The sequence below is a fragment of the Theobroma cacao genome, chromosome 1 (genome assembly GCF_053813885.1).
Source record: "Theobroma cacao isolate CCN51 chromosome 1, ASM5381388v1, whole genome shotgun sequence".
Classification (NCBI taxonomy): domain Eukaryota; kingdom Viridiplantae; phylum Streptophyta; class Magnoliopsida; order Malvales; family Malvaceae; genus Theobroma; species Theobroma cacao.
Window position 1 is genome coordinate 11,652,587 of NC_142639.1, and position 14,876 is coordinate 11,667,462.

Here is a 14,876-nt window from a genome sequence, read left to right on the forward strand (position 1 = left end):
TAACATGATTTACTAAAATAATTAAAAATAAATAAAAATCCCCAATTCCTAAATTAGACCTCAAGAACTTTGCCTATGTAATGCTCAAAATGTGATCAAATAACTCTATAACATAGATTTATACGATGCACACAAAGTATCCCCATTTATTTCAAAACTAAGGTAAGTTACTTTTAGTTTAAATTCGAGGACAAATTCTTCTTAAAGGGCAAAAATGTGGAACCCGTAGTTTTCGTTACTTGGATAAAATTAAATAGTTAACTTGGTGAGCTTAGGAATTTCAAGAACTAGCCAAAGAACCATAATTTCATCCTTGAGAATTCACAACTAAAGGTCATGGAGGTTGTGGAAAGGAATTAGAATGGAATTAGGCTTTAAAAGAAACAATTTTTACAAGTCTAGACTTAAAAAGTCGACCCCAATGCATAGAAGGTTGACCTTGCAAAGTAAAAATAGTGGTCGACCTTAGGGCATAGAGGGTCTGTGAAGTAAAAATGAGAGATGTGTAAACATTCTGGTCTAGGCTCGACCCCAGATCTTATGTAGTCAACCCCAGAGTGCCCAAACAACCTTAAATGGGCTTAAAGCCTTGAAAACCTGAAACTCATTCTTTTATTTTATTTCATTTCTTTTTGTTCTTCCACCCATTTTCTCTCAAATTTCATACCTTTCAAAATCTTTAAACTCCATTATCAAGCCCTAGATTCTAAGTGCTAAAGGTAAGGATTTTCACTCCCAAAACTTGGTTTTTCTTATTTTTATCTTCTTTCTCTAAAAGAGAGAAATTTTTTCCAAGTTTTCAAGATTTGGATAGATCCCTCCACTAAAAGCTCACCAAAGAGGAAAAATAGGTACAGTAAGTTGTTTTCTTAATGGGTGTGAAGTTTGGATGAAAGATTGATGAAATTTATTGGAAATAAGTGAAGACTAAATAGAGATAGAAATGGGTATTCAATATATTATGAAATTTTCTTGAGTTTTTGAAAATATTGATGATTGAACATCATTTTTAGGTACTGTATGAGTAGTATGAGTTTTTGAAGAAGTCGAGCTTTCGATGAACGGTGTTAAAAGGAAAAAGGCACATTTTAAGAGGTGGGTAGGTACAACGTTTTTAATTATTTTGATATAACTAAGCATGCCTATTCTACAACTTCACATTAAGACGTATTTTGATGAACTTTGTGATGTGCGCAATGGTTTCAACCTTGTTTATGAAATCCAAGTATACTATGTAAATATGTTATTACATTTTTAGTTTTGAGCAAGTGGAACATGCCTTTCAAATGTTTGATGCTTCAGAATTGATATTTGTCTATGGTTAATTAGATGATTGATGATTTGAAAATTTGGAATGAAAAATAATGATTAGTTTTGCGTAAACCCTAGCATCGAGACAATTTGTCTTTTAGATTGATGACTTGACTTAGTTTTTGTTTTGATCTTTTATTTGTTTCGAACTCCTTAGATTGATGATTAAATTCATCACTTGTTTGGAAATGACTTTGGAGACTTTGACTTTGTTTTGTTTCGAACCTTTTGATCTGGGATGGTGGATGGATCCACCTGTTGGCTCCATTAGTTTTTGATGATAATAAAACATTCCCATTTCATTTGTGTCTAACATTTTTACCTAAGTGTGCAGAACAAAAAGTCATATGGAAATAATGAATCAACCCTTCAAATATGTATATCAAAAACCATAAAAAATAAAAGAAAAATGGTTAATCAACAAGAAAAAAGATCTTTGACTGAATAATGAAAAATGTTGGTTGACTAAAGTTTAAATTGGAGAATGGCGAGCTAAAGAATATTAAGATATAGAACCAACTTAGTCGACCAAGAAATGGGTTAGTCGACTAAGTGCACACTGCCAAAACTGTTAGAGACAGGGAGCAGAAAACAGAGATGATTTAGTCGACTAAGATATTAGTTAGTTGACTAAGAGCATTCTACCTGCAAGTTTGAAATCTGCACTAAAAGAATGCACCGATGGTTACACGTTAGACTGATCGCTATCTGCAAAAAGGGAAAATAAGAGGGGTGTGAGTCTCATAGACTTAGTGATAATCATCGACCCTGTGAGTAGGCAAAGAGGGGAAACAACATAAAGGTGGAATGTTTATAAACTCAAGAGTAAGAGTAGAAAATACATTCCATAGAAATGAAAGATTTTGTTTTATACCTTGTAATTCTTAAAAATAATAATCCCCAAATAAACATGTATGAAAATAGTTGTATGTAGAATACTAAAAAAAATCTTTCAACCTCGACATCCAGCCATCATTAAATTCAATAACAAGTGAGAAATGAAAATTCTGAAATATAAAAAGGCGAATTAATTGATCACCAATGAATAGGTAAATTTCGCTTGCCATTAAATAAATAAAAATTTTTAAATATTAATGTCATGCATAGTGAAATAAGAAATCTACAAATGAGCATCATACTCGGGTAGGTTTAATGTAGCCCTTAGGCTTACTATCTCAGACATCATCACCTACTCGTGGGAACTGTCCATGCCACCATATAAATTGGGGCTTCAGGTCCCCTTTTTACCTACTCGTGGGAACTACCCACGTCACCAAATATAAATCGGGGCTTTAGGTCCCTTTTTGCCTACTCGTGGGAACTACCCACACCACCATATGAATCGGGGCTTCAAGTCCCCCTTTAAAATCAAATATAAAAAATCATTGCAATTTGAAGCATTTGCAAATCATAATAGTTTGTAAACAATATAATCATAAATCAATGTTGTGCTTATTTTATCTCAAAGCATGGTATGTCAAGCCTGACTCTATAAAATACTTGCCATGTCATTCATGTGATTGACAATATGCTTGCATACTAGGAAAGCCCTGAAAAATCGTAAAAAATTCGATAGTGTACCTAGTGGTGCAACTAAGTTGAATTAAGCCTCGAACTAGATCAAAGAGAGATTTTAAGATGAAATTAAAAATTTTAAAGTTCTAGAATGACTTAAAAAGGTGATTCGGAGTTCAAGGACCGATTTGGAGTCAAATTGGAATTTTCATGATCTAGGGGCAAAATGGTCATTTTACCACCTGAGGTTAAGATGTGAGTGTTGGATGAAATTTTTGACTAAGATTGATCATTTGGAGTATAATTTGAGTTTGAGAAGTGAAGAATTTTAATTTCGGTGTTTTCCCGAGCATAAGGGTAAAATAGTCATTTTGCCACCCCAAGGGCAAAATTATAATTTTACACCACCCAACACTTGTCCAGCATATGGATTTTACCCAATATTATCATTGATAATTGAAAAAATTTAAGTGGTGGAGAGAGATTGCTTAATGGGTAAGTATGACACATGGACCAATGGAATTGTGACATGTGTCAAGTTTATATCCATTTATTTTTTAGCTTTAAATTAACATAAAATCAGCCTATTTCTCATTCATATGGCCGGCCAAAACAAGAACCAAAGAAGAACAAAGGAAAAAAAGAAAGAACAAGAACCCTTGGTGGAAAAATTCAAAGAAAAAGTGTGAAAAATCAAGGAAAACAAGTGAAAAATGTAGGATTTCTCAATTTAAACTTGAAATCTATTTTCCTTAAGCATCTCTCCTTATTTTCCATGGTTAAATTTCATGTTTTCATGGTGAATTCATGGTTGGTCGAATAGGTATGGAGAGAGAATGATGTTGGATTGATTTGATTTCAAGTTATGTTAGTGTTTTTAGTTAGTTTACCATGTCTAGAAGCAAAACAATAAGAAAAGAATTCATTTTTCCCATCACCCATCAATGGCCAAACCTACCTTGTATTGAGTGAGGATGAATTTGATTTTTATTTTAGGAGAATTGGTTAGAAAATGATGAATTATGGTGTGAAAAAGTAGTAGGAAAAATCACAGTGTTAATGCACCATTATTGACCAAAAATTCTAAGAAGAAAAGTGAAGATGGTTTTGCCAAATTTTAGGTTATTTGACTTATGTTTGGTGAATTAAGGTATTGGAAAAGAAATGGAGCAATTTGGAGCTAAATTGGATGCGTTGGCCAATTAATCAAGTGATAAGACGAATTAGGCCAATATCGGGTTTAGATGGTTACCCGTGCATTTTGCATTCCATATCATGCATTAAAAGTCTAAATTAGTTTAATTTTGATTTAGTACCAATGTAGTAAGTTTCTCGATTTTGCATCATGTCTAGGTGGTGAATCCTCCGCTAAGGCAAAGAAATTGTACCAGAGGATCGGTAGTCAGAGTACTCTAGAAATTCAACTCCCGAAATATTGAGTAACCTTATCATCATTTTAATTATCTAAAGTGGTCTTTTTATCCCATTTTGTGAATTTTATGGAAAATGAGTTTAAATGGTTAATTTTTAGATTTTATAAACAATATGTGTTTAAATGAAAAGATTCTATAAATTGTCTTGAAATTGAATGATGGCTTTGAAAATAGAGTAACTGGAGACCACTTGATGTGTTGTAATTTATGGTTCTAATTTATGGCTTATGATAATGTGTTGGCATGACTGGTTGGAATTATGGTTTGTGAACTGTATGAATTGTTCTGTTTTACATTTACAGGCTGGGTAGTATAATATTAGTCATGTCATGCTGTCAAAATTTTATTGTATGGTGGGTTTAGCTTGCTGCAGTGGGCGGGTTCTGTGGACTAGCCTATTAGAGGGGCACAGAATTCGGTTATATATGTACCTCAGATGGAAAGGCGCGTAGGGTATCTCCTGAGGTATGGTCAGAGTTCACGTCACGCCAAACCACCTCGTGATGTTGAACTCCACAACGTCAAAGAACGACTGTGTTTTTCAAATAAAAAAAATATGTTTATGTGTATACGAAATTTTTAACAGCCTTGACGGACTCGGTTAAATACCTCGGCCAAGGTATTCCCGAGAATGATTTTGGGAAGAGCCAAGCTTTTAAGATACTCATAAGCCATGTTGACTATTTAAATGAAATGAATGTTTATGTTATGAAATACATATTTAGATGAAATATTTTAATCGTCTCTTTTTACTCGACTTTAGATATTTTGAATGATGTTTTTTTACTCACTGGGATTTTATAATCTCACCACCCTCTTTTTCACCCATTTCAGGCTCAGTATAGGTCGTAGATAGTTGATATCGTCGAAGGTTACAGTTAGTTTTACTTCCTCAAAAAATGTAGGTTTGCAGCCTTCGTTTATTTTTGTCATTTGGGGGTCCACATGTCACTGTAAATTAAATTACATACTCTAGTTATTTGTACTACTGTATGTAGAAATTTATTTTGCTTTTACGCTATAAAAAAAAATTATTTACGCAGTGTTCTAAAAATATTGTTTATAAGAAAATAGAATATTTTATTTAATATTTTTATTTTATTCCAACAATCATAATTTTACTTTAAACGAATGTTTTAGACATCTAAATTTATTTTTGATTTTGAAATATGTGTTCTGCACTTATACACTACATTATTAGTTGGTATCGAAATTTTGAGGAAAATTACCAAAATATCCTAGTGAGACGAAAATTATTTTTTTATTGTTTTAAGTTGAAAATAGTTTAAAATCTTTTAGAACGTGATATTTGGCAATGATTACTCACAGGGGAAAATGAGAAATTGATATTGAAGCCTTGCGGGGTTCCAGTTGACATTTCGGGTGATGAGTGTCTATCGAGACACCACGGCAGTTGTCACGGGCTCGAGGGGAGTATCGGGTCGTGACATGGTATTTTACCAAATCAGCTTGTCACGTGAAATAAATAATTTATCGAGTTTTATGAACCAATACAAAGGCCATTGGTCCAAACATCACACAAACTTGCAAGGTACGATTTTTGAAGTGAAAGCTAGTCAAAGGTTTGTTTCTCTATATTTAAAAACATGTAGATATATATATTTATATATTTTAAAGAAAAGCGGATATAAAATCCTTGTCACAAGCACAAATAACCTAAGTCTTTCTACCAACTCATGCTGTCCACAATTTCGTCAATTATCAGATGTCACCAATATAATATATTATAAAGAAATAATTTTAAAATCTAGCACCCACTCACCTCACAATATCGGGATGCTACTTTGTTATTATTTCGCACGTGTACTTAACTATTCTCTCTTCCTTTTCGTTTTTCTTTTTTTTTTTCTTTTTATGCCGCTACTCCTTCTCTCCTTCTTCTTCTTTTTCTTTTTCTTTTTTCTTCCCCCTCGTTGCCGTGCTCCCTCTTTCTTTCTCCTTATTTTTCTTTCTCTTCTTTCTTCCCTTTCTTTCTTCTCCCTCGTCGCCGTGCTCCCTCTCTCATTTTCTTCTCTTTTCTTTCTTTTTTTTTTTGCTCTGCTGTGCTCTTTCTCTCTCTCTCATTTCTTATTCTCTTTCTCTTTTTTTTCTCTATCTCTTTCCTTTTTCTGCTATGCCGTGCTCTTTCTCTCTCATTTCTTCTTCTCTTTCTCTTTCCTTTTTCTGCTCTGTCGTGCTCTTTCTCTCTCATTTCTTCTTTTCTTTCTCTTTCCTTTTTCTGCTCTGTCGTGCTCTTTCTCTCATTTCTTCTTCTCTTTCTCTTTTTCTTCTCTTTTTCCTCTCTCCTTTCTCTCCCTCGAGCCCCCCACTCTCTTCCTTATATTTCCTCTTCTCTTTCATTTTCTCTTTGTCCCTTGTCTTTTCTCCTTTTTTTTTGGCAGCATTAATTTTTCTTCTTCTCTCTCATTTCTTTCTTCTCCATTTTGGCCGACCCCTCTTTTTCTTCTTCTCTTTTCTTCTTTCTTTTCTCCTCTTTTGTCTCTTATGAGTGGGGCATCACAATAATGATCAATATAGCAATGATAGAGATACCAATTAGGAAGAGTACAAGACTTAACCACATTCTCAAGTACTTAAATGCTTATCATGTTGATTTTCTATCACATTCAAATACTGTCATTGCACACCGAATATCCAAGCATTTATCTAATAATCAACTTTCATGTGCACACAAAACATTCACCATTGCATTACGAAAAACACATGAACCAAGCACTTATCATCAAGTAGTTAACTATTCTCATTGGAGAGATGTAATGGTAGTTGAACTGAAAGCATTGTAGGATAATGGTACATGGAGCATAATACCTTGACCTTTAAATTCTCATGTCATAAGGTGCAAATGGGTCTACAAGGTGAAACTGGATGAGAATGGAAATGTAAATAGGTATAAAGCATGATTAGTTGCCAAGGATACAATTAAATTGTAGGGTTTGACTACCAGGAAACTTTTAGTCCGCTTGCTAATCAAACAATTGTTAAAGTGTTCTTTACCGTAGCAACAACATGTAACTGGTCATTATGACAACTTGATGTGAACAATGCATTCCTAAATGGTGATTTGGAAGAAGAAGTTTACATGGAGATTCCACGAGGGTATTCCATCCAAGGGAGTATCCTAAGGGATCCAACTTAGCTTATAAATTACACAAATCTCTGTATGGACTCGAGTAAACATCCAAACCATGGAATGCCAAGTTTACTTTATCAATTTAGAATATGGTTTTCATCAATCACCAACAGATCACTTTCTTTCACCATGAGGACAAATAATAGAGATTTTATCGCTTTACTACTTTATGTAGATAACATATCGATTGGTAGTACATCTATTTAAGCAACAATGGAAGTGGCACAATTTTATAAGTTCACAATTCAAACCGAAAGACCTTGGAATACTTAAGTATTTCTTAGGGCTAGAGATTGCTAAATCATTTGAAATTATTTCTATATGACAGAGGAAATATACGCCAGATCTCTTAAAAGAACATGGACTATTAAGAACTAAACCAGTTTCTACCCCTATTGATTACAAGCACAAGTTGCATAAGGTTCAAAGTGAAGATGAATTAGTTAATCTCGTAACTTACAGATAATTATTTGGAAAACTACTTTATTTAACTTTTAGTAAGCCAGATATATCATATATAATTCAGGTATTGTCCCAATTCATGGATAAACCTGGTCTTCAACATTTTACAGTAGCTCATAAGGTATTTAAGTATCTGAAAGAGGCATCAAGACAAGGGATTTTAATGAAATCTATATCAAACTTGAGATTATCATCTTATTGTGACAATGATTAGGTAGGTTGTTTTGATTCTCGAAGGTCAATCACTAGCTTTAGCATTTTAATCGGAGACTCATTTATAATGTGACACCTAGTACCCTCGTATTGTGAAACCTCGACCTTCATAGACTAGTAACTAGAAGTAGACGATATTACACGAACCAAGGGTAGTTGTTTAATGTTATTACAGTCTAAGTAAGCCTACGGAATAAATGAATGATGGTAAAATAAATGAAGAAGATAGAAACACTGATAATTTCCATAGTAGGGGCAAAATGGTCATTTTACGTCTTGGGTCTAAATTTTTAGGTTTTTGTGAACTTGAGTATTTTTAGACTATTATGGACTTTGTCTCAGTGTCAAAGAGTAAAAAGGTTGCACAAAGGATGGGAAGAAGACAAAGTGACCTTGTTAAGGGTATTTTGGTAATTTACATGAGGAATTGGATAAACTTTAAATATAAATATCTAAGTTCCAGCAACTTCTAGTAGCTTCTTCTTCCATCCATCTCTTCTCTCCATTTCACGTTTTCTTCACCCTCAATGGGAAAAAAACCTTGAATCCTCCATAAATCTCTCATAGAAAGTCCAAGTTTCATGCTTTTGCCCACTCCTTCATAGGGTTTTTCATGCTCTTTCACTTTTACACCTCAACAGCCTTCAAAAGTCGTTCTTTAGTACATTCACTCACTAGCTGGACGTGTAGAGAGAGAGAGTGATTTCCTTTATTAGTTTAAAGAATTTTGAAAGAGAATTCAACTACAAAGACCATCAAGGTGAGTATGAGTTAGGGTTAATCTCTTTAGTTGTTGATAATGTCTAGTAATTAGATTTGTAAGTATTTTATTGTTGAGGTTGTTTATTCATTTTTAGTGTGACTAGAGTAGTGCAAATAATAGCCATTTAGTAGTAGTTGGAAGTTAGTTAAGGATGACTAGTAGAACTTGATTTAGGAAATAGCTTTTGAAATGGTATTAATGCCAAGTTGGGTTGATGGCAATGTTGTTGTGTGTGATAGGTTCCAACGAAACCCCACACCTCCATTCGGAACATTAATCAAAGTTAGAGCCCACCAAAACATCAACAAAAACTAGTGAGTGAACTTGTATTTCAAAATGTTTTGAAAAGTGTCCACATGTTTAAATAAATCATTTGAAAATGTCATTTGTTTTTATTTTAAAAATATACTTGGGGAACAAGCCCTTGATGAAATGTTTTTATCTAGTGAAATGTGCAATATGAATAGTTCATGCGTTATCACATTATATTGATATGTGTATTATGCTTTGGATACTCCTTTTGTGTGATAATGATGACTCAACTATGTGCAGTGTGGGAAAGCACATGAGCTTATGATGACCCAGCTATGTGCGAGTAGGGAGTGCACATGAGCTGAGTGTGGCAGGATGGTATGCATGATGATGTATGTGTATATATATATATATATATAAATGTTATAGAAAGTTTATGAAAATAGTTGTGATTATTTTGTATGTTGGCATTGTTAATTGCTCCCAAATTGCTTTTCATTTCAGCAAGAAAATGGCTTTTTGATGTAACAAGACCCCTTTTAACTAAGTTGCTCTATTTCTCGTTGCAGTGAGATTCATTTTCGTTGCAGTGAGAAACTCTCAGGTTGGGGGGTTACACTGGCCTGGTTCTCGCTACAGCAAGAAATTTGCTGAAGCTTCTCGCTGTGGCGAGATTTATTATCGCTGCAGTAAAAAACTCTCAGGTGGTTATAAGATTCTGGTACAGTGCTTTCACTTCAACAATGATTTTGACCACCTTCCGATCAGAACTGGGCAAAGTGGTAAACATAAATGTTGTAGCCCAACCTCTTAGCTTTCTAATGACTAAAATTCATGTCAATTGGACTTTTGTAGTGGAAGTTATGCTTGAAAAATCAAAGCATATGCAAACCAAGACTGCCTCTTCACTGCAGCGAGAAAAACCTTTGTTTGCTTGTCTTGCTTGGTCATTGCTAAAATTTTCATTCTATTCAACTTCATGGCTTATCATGGATCTTGTAATAGTAAGGAATTAAACATTCAAATTTTGAGATGAGGGGTTTTAACCAAAACTTAGACTAAATTGCATGGTTTTATCGTAAGTGCATCATGTTTTCTAAAGCATTCCTTATCGTTGCTTGTTCCCTTCTTATGTTCACTTACTGAGTTTATGCTCACTCTTTTAAATTGCATGTTTTCAGATCCATAGCTAGTTGGGACTGAGATTAAGGAAACCACTCGTATTCACCCCTTGGTAGGTATATGGCATTCGGTAGCTGTGCTCTCACCCAAGTCACTTCGCTGGTCATCAAGAATTTTACATGTGGATTTACACTTGATGTAAATCGCTAAGATTTAGGCTACAAACAATAGATGTATATGTGATATGATGATGCCATTATGAGATGGCAATGAATGACAGTATTTTGGATTAGTACAAATATAAATATTTGGTTGACTTATTTGTTATCGAAATACGTATAGTTGAGAATAAAGATTTGTGGTTAGAAATGATGGTGGGAATGATGAAATAGAATTTCATAAATAGGCTTACTTAGGCTTAGTGGGTTGTGCCCGTTCGGCCCTTGCACCGGTCATGGCCCTAAAGTTGGGCTGTGACACATAAGTTGAAAATTGAAGAAGCAATCATGGTAGCCAAAGCTTAGCTAAAGCAAAATATCACTTAAAGGCCTCAACATGTTGTGAAATCATATGATTAAAGCATTTACTGTTAGACTTTGGAGTTAATCATGAGGGTGCAATAGTGCTTTATTTTGATAGCCAATTGGCAATTCACATCAATAAAAATCCAGTCTTCCATGAGATGGATTGCCACTTCATTATAGAGAAGGTATTAGCAGGGATAATTAAACCGGTGCATATTTCAACTAATCTCCAATTAACTAACATCTTCGCCAAAGCTTTACAACCAAGACAGTTTCACAATTTGTTAAGCAAGATGAATGTTCACAATATTCAAACTTCCTCTTGAAGGGGAGTATTAGATAGATTGAAGTTAAATAAACCCAAGTTCTATGCGAATGATTGTGCACCGAATGATTGTGCACCAAATTGATAAGCATGAGGTTGAAGAAGAAAAAGGCAGACTTGGGCAGAAAAGTGGACCAAACTTACGGTTTCAATAAAGTCAAGAAGAGTGCATTGAATGTAGCGTTTCAACGTAGCCAAGAAGAAATGGCTTAATAAAATGCAATGCACTGTTTTGTCATTAATAGTTGCTTTTAAAATTCTGTTGAGTTTGTTGAGACGTAATTAAAGCTTTACTTTTTAACAAAGAGCCCTAATTCATTGTGAAATCTCAGTCACAATCCTAGTCATAAACACAAATTTTGACCCTAAGATCCAAAAATACGCTGAATCACTTACTGCCTCTGATGATTGGCTACGATTTACTAATCTTCCACAAATAGAGGTTGCTCCGCCAAGCCTTTCTAAACACCAAGAAATACGTGTAGTAGACTACATTGAGATGCACAAGTTGTACGTCAAACAGTCTATAATCAATCGTGTTTTACTTGATTCAGTATCTTTTGCAGGGTTAATTGTTGATACGTTTACTACTCCCATGATTGATGTAGCCAATGAACTTGGACTCCCTTCTTATCTTTTCAACACTTCTGCTGTAGCTAGTCTTCTATTCATGTTACACCTAATTACTCGCCATGATCAAGTTGGTCGGGAGTTTCAAGCCTCTGATACTGGGTTAGTTATTCCAGGTTATGTAAACCCGGTTCCTAGTAATGTTTTATATGCATTATTGTTTGACAAGACTGGTGGGTGCATTTACTTCTTAAACCTTGTGAGAAGATTCAAGGAAACCAAGGTCATCATTACTAATTCTTTTGCGGAGTTGGAATCTCACGCAGTTAAGTACCTATTAGAGTTAGACCATAATATACCCTTTGACATGGTGAGGTCGCTCCACCTTCAAAGTCTGAGTAGTTCGCTCTACGATGAGGTCTAGCTGGATGAGATCATGAAATGGCTTGACAATCAACCATCGTCGACGGTGGTTTTCCTGTGTTTTGGAAGCCTAGTACCCATAGATGAAGCACAAGCCATGGAAATTGCACAGAAGCTGGAGAAATGCGGACATCGATTCTTGTGGTCAGTTCGAATACAGAGGCCAATAAGCGATGCAACATCATGCAAGCCTAATAATTACACTGATCTCAAGGAAATGTTACCCTAAAGATTTTTGGAATGGATAAAAGGAAGAGGAATGGTTTGCGGTTGGGCTCCACAAGTTGAGGTCCTTGCCCATAAATCCATTGGAGGCTTTGTATCACTCTGTGGATGGAACTCAATTTCGGAGAGCTTATGGTATGGGGTGCCCATTTTGACTTGGCCGTTGAACGCAGAACAACAACTGAATGCTTTTCAGATGGTGAAAGATTAGGGATTAACATTGGAGATGAAATTAGATTATAAGCTTGGCGAGAGTGAGTTAGTGATGGCAGATGATATAGAGAAAGCTATAAAATCCTTGATGGGGGCTGATAGTGAGGTGTGAATCAAGGTTAAAAAGATGAGTCAAATGAGTAGGGAAGCTGTGAGGAATAGTAATGGATCTTCATTCTCTTCATATGCCTACTTGATTGAATTCATGATGGTTAATGCCCATAACAAGTCTTGAGAAGCATCACCATTTATGCCACCTAAATCTGTAGAAGAGAAACAGGCTTGATTGAATGAATAGTATGTTAAAAACTGAAATGGAGTCATTTGCATCTATTTATGGATTCTATCTTGGTTGGGGTGGGTTCAGTTGAATCCTGCTTCTTTTCTACAAATGTCTTTATTTTGGTTGTCTATATATTTTATAGGGGATTTTTTTTAGCCCTTATAAATAACATGTTTTTGTAAATAACTCTCGGGATAATTTTAACTGTTTTTAGCCACCAAAAAAGATTTTGGGACAAAAATGCCCCTAATGAGCCGTTTTCGTTAGCGTGCACTCTTAAACAGGCGGAAAATGGGTGAAAACAAATAAATATGCAAAGATTGGTTGTGCAAAATACCCATTTTTTTTAAGGTTGTGCAAAACAAAATAACGTTGTATGAGATGGGTTTTTAGAGATTTGAGACATGGCATTCAGATAATAGGAGAAGAGAGATATTAAATCGAATGAAGAACTGGTCGTCATGAATGGAAAGCTTGGCTAATGATGTGAAATCAGAAATCCTTGATACAGTGGTGAATTGAAAGGAGAAAGATGTGAATCCAAAGCAGAAAATGGTCCTGCTATAGCAAGCCATATGTTAGATGGCTGTCGTAGGGCAGGGTTTAGAGTTTGTGAAACGTCATGTTGGGAATGTGTGACACGGCACCGCTCAGAGTTGGTGAGACGCCATGGAGGGAATTTGTGAGACGCCAGAGTTAAGAGTTAGTGACACGCCATGGTGAGAATCTGTGACACGGCAGCTTTCAAAGTTGGTGAGACGCCATGAAGGGAATCTGTGACACGCTAGATTAAGAGTTGGTGACACGACGTGGAGGGAATCTATGACACACCAACGTTTAGAGTTAGTGAGATGCCATGGATGGAATTTGTGAGACGCTAGAGTTAAGAGTTGGTGACACACCATGGAGGGAATCTGTGACACGCCAGCGTTCAGAGTTGGTGAGACGCCATGGAGGGAATCTGTGACACGCTAGAGTTCAGAGTTGGTGACACGCCATGGAGGGAAGTTGTGACATGCCAGAGTTCATAGTTGGTGACACGCCATGGTCATGTTTAGAGTGTGTGACACGACATTACTTGAAAAGTTGACACGCCATAGTCATGGTTTAGAGTGTGTGACACAGCAGTGTTTGAGCAGCTAACACGTCATGGTTTGAAATAGAGAGAGGAAAAAAAAACGAGCAGTTAACGTGGTAATCGTTTGGACTTCCACTGAATTAATTTCCCTTTTTCAGAATAAATAAGAACATTAGAAGGCCATTTTCATTTTAAATAGTTATTATTCAGAATTCGTAACGTCTGTGTGATTCATTTCTCATTCTCGTCGGTACTAGAGTGTTCGAGAAGGCTCTTTGCAAGTGGAACAAAACCACAGCACCAGCAAAAATGTCGGCCATGAATGAAGAGGTCAATGAGTCTCAAATTCGATAACATTCTTGTGTTCGTTAATTTTTTGGTTTTTTCCTGGGTTTGTTTGATATGTTCGGGTTTTTTGTTTTGTTTTGCAAATATTTAGACTGTGTTTTCTTACTGGTTTGATGGTTGTTGGGGTTAAGCCGTAGTGGTTTTAGGGGTTTTGGGTGTTTACCATGTGACGCCATTGTTATTATACTTAGTTATTGACGTGTGACAGCATTTTACTTGATATGCATAGTGTGTGACATAATTTTACTTGATATGCATGGCGTATGACAGCATTTTACTTGGTATGCACGGCATGTCATAGAATTTTACTTGTTATGCATGGCGTGTCACAACATTTTGATTACAATGCATAGCGTGTCACAACATTTTGATTGCAATGCATGGCATGTCACAACATTTATTCCTTATTTATGTCTTCAGTGTACCTTGTTGCACATGATTGCTTAACTCATTGGTGCATGTGTGCCATGTTTTGCAGATCCAGCATAGACAGTATGAGGATCTTGACAGTTTGCTGATCGTGCCGAGGGAGAAGTGGGCATTTAACGTCATAATTAACACCCACTGTAAGTGGTCGCAGCTGCATTACATCACAAAGACTGTCCAATAGAAAGAGGAGTACAATCCAGTTAAGCGTACCTGCTTCGAAATGCTCCTGGAAGTCT

At 35.5% G+C, this 14,876-nt stretch overlaps 1 pseudogene; it reads left to right on the plus strand.

The window, feature by feature from the left end:
- The first annotated feature begins 11,161 nt into the window (after window positions 1-11,161).
- Window positions 11,162-12,737, plus strand: LOC148764531 (UDP-glycosyltransferase 71K1-like; annotated as a pseudogene).
- Window positions 12,738-14,876: the final 2,139 nt, after the last annotated feature.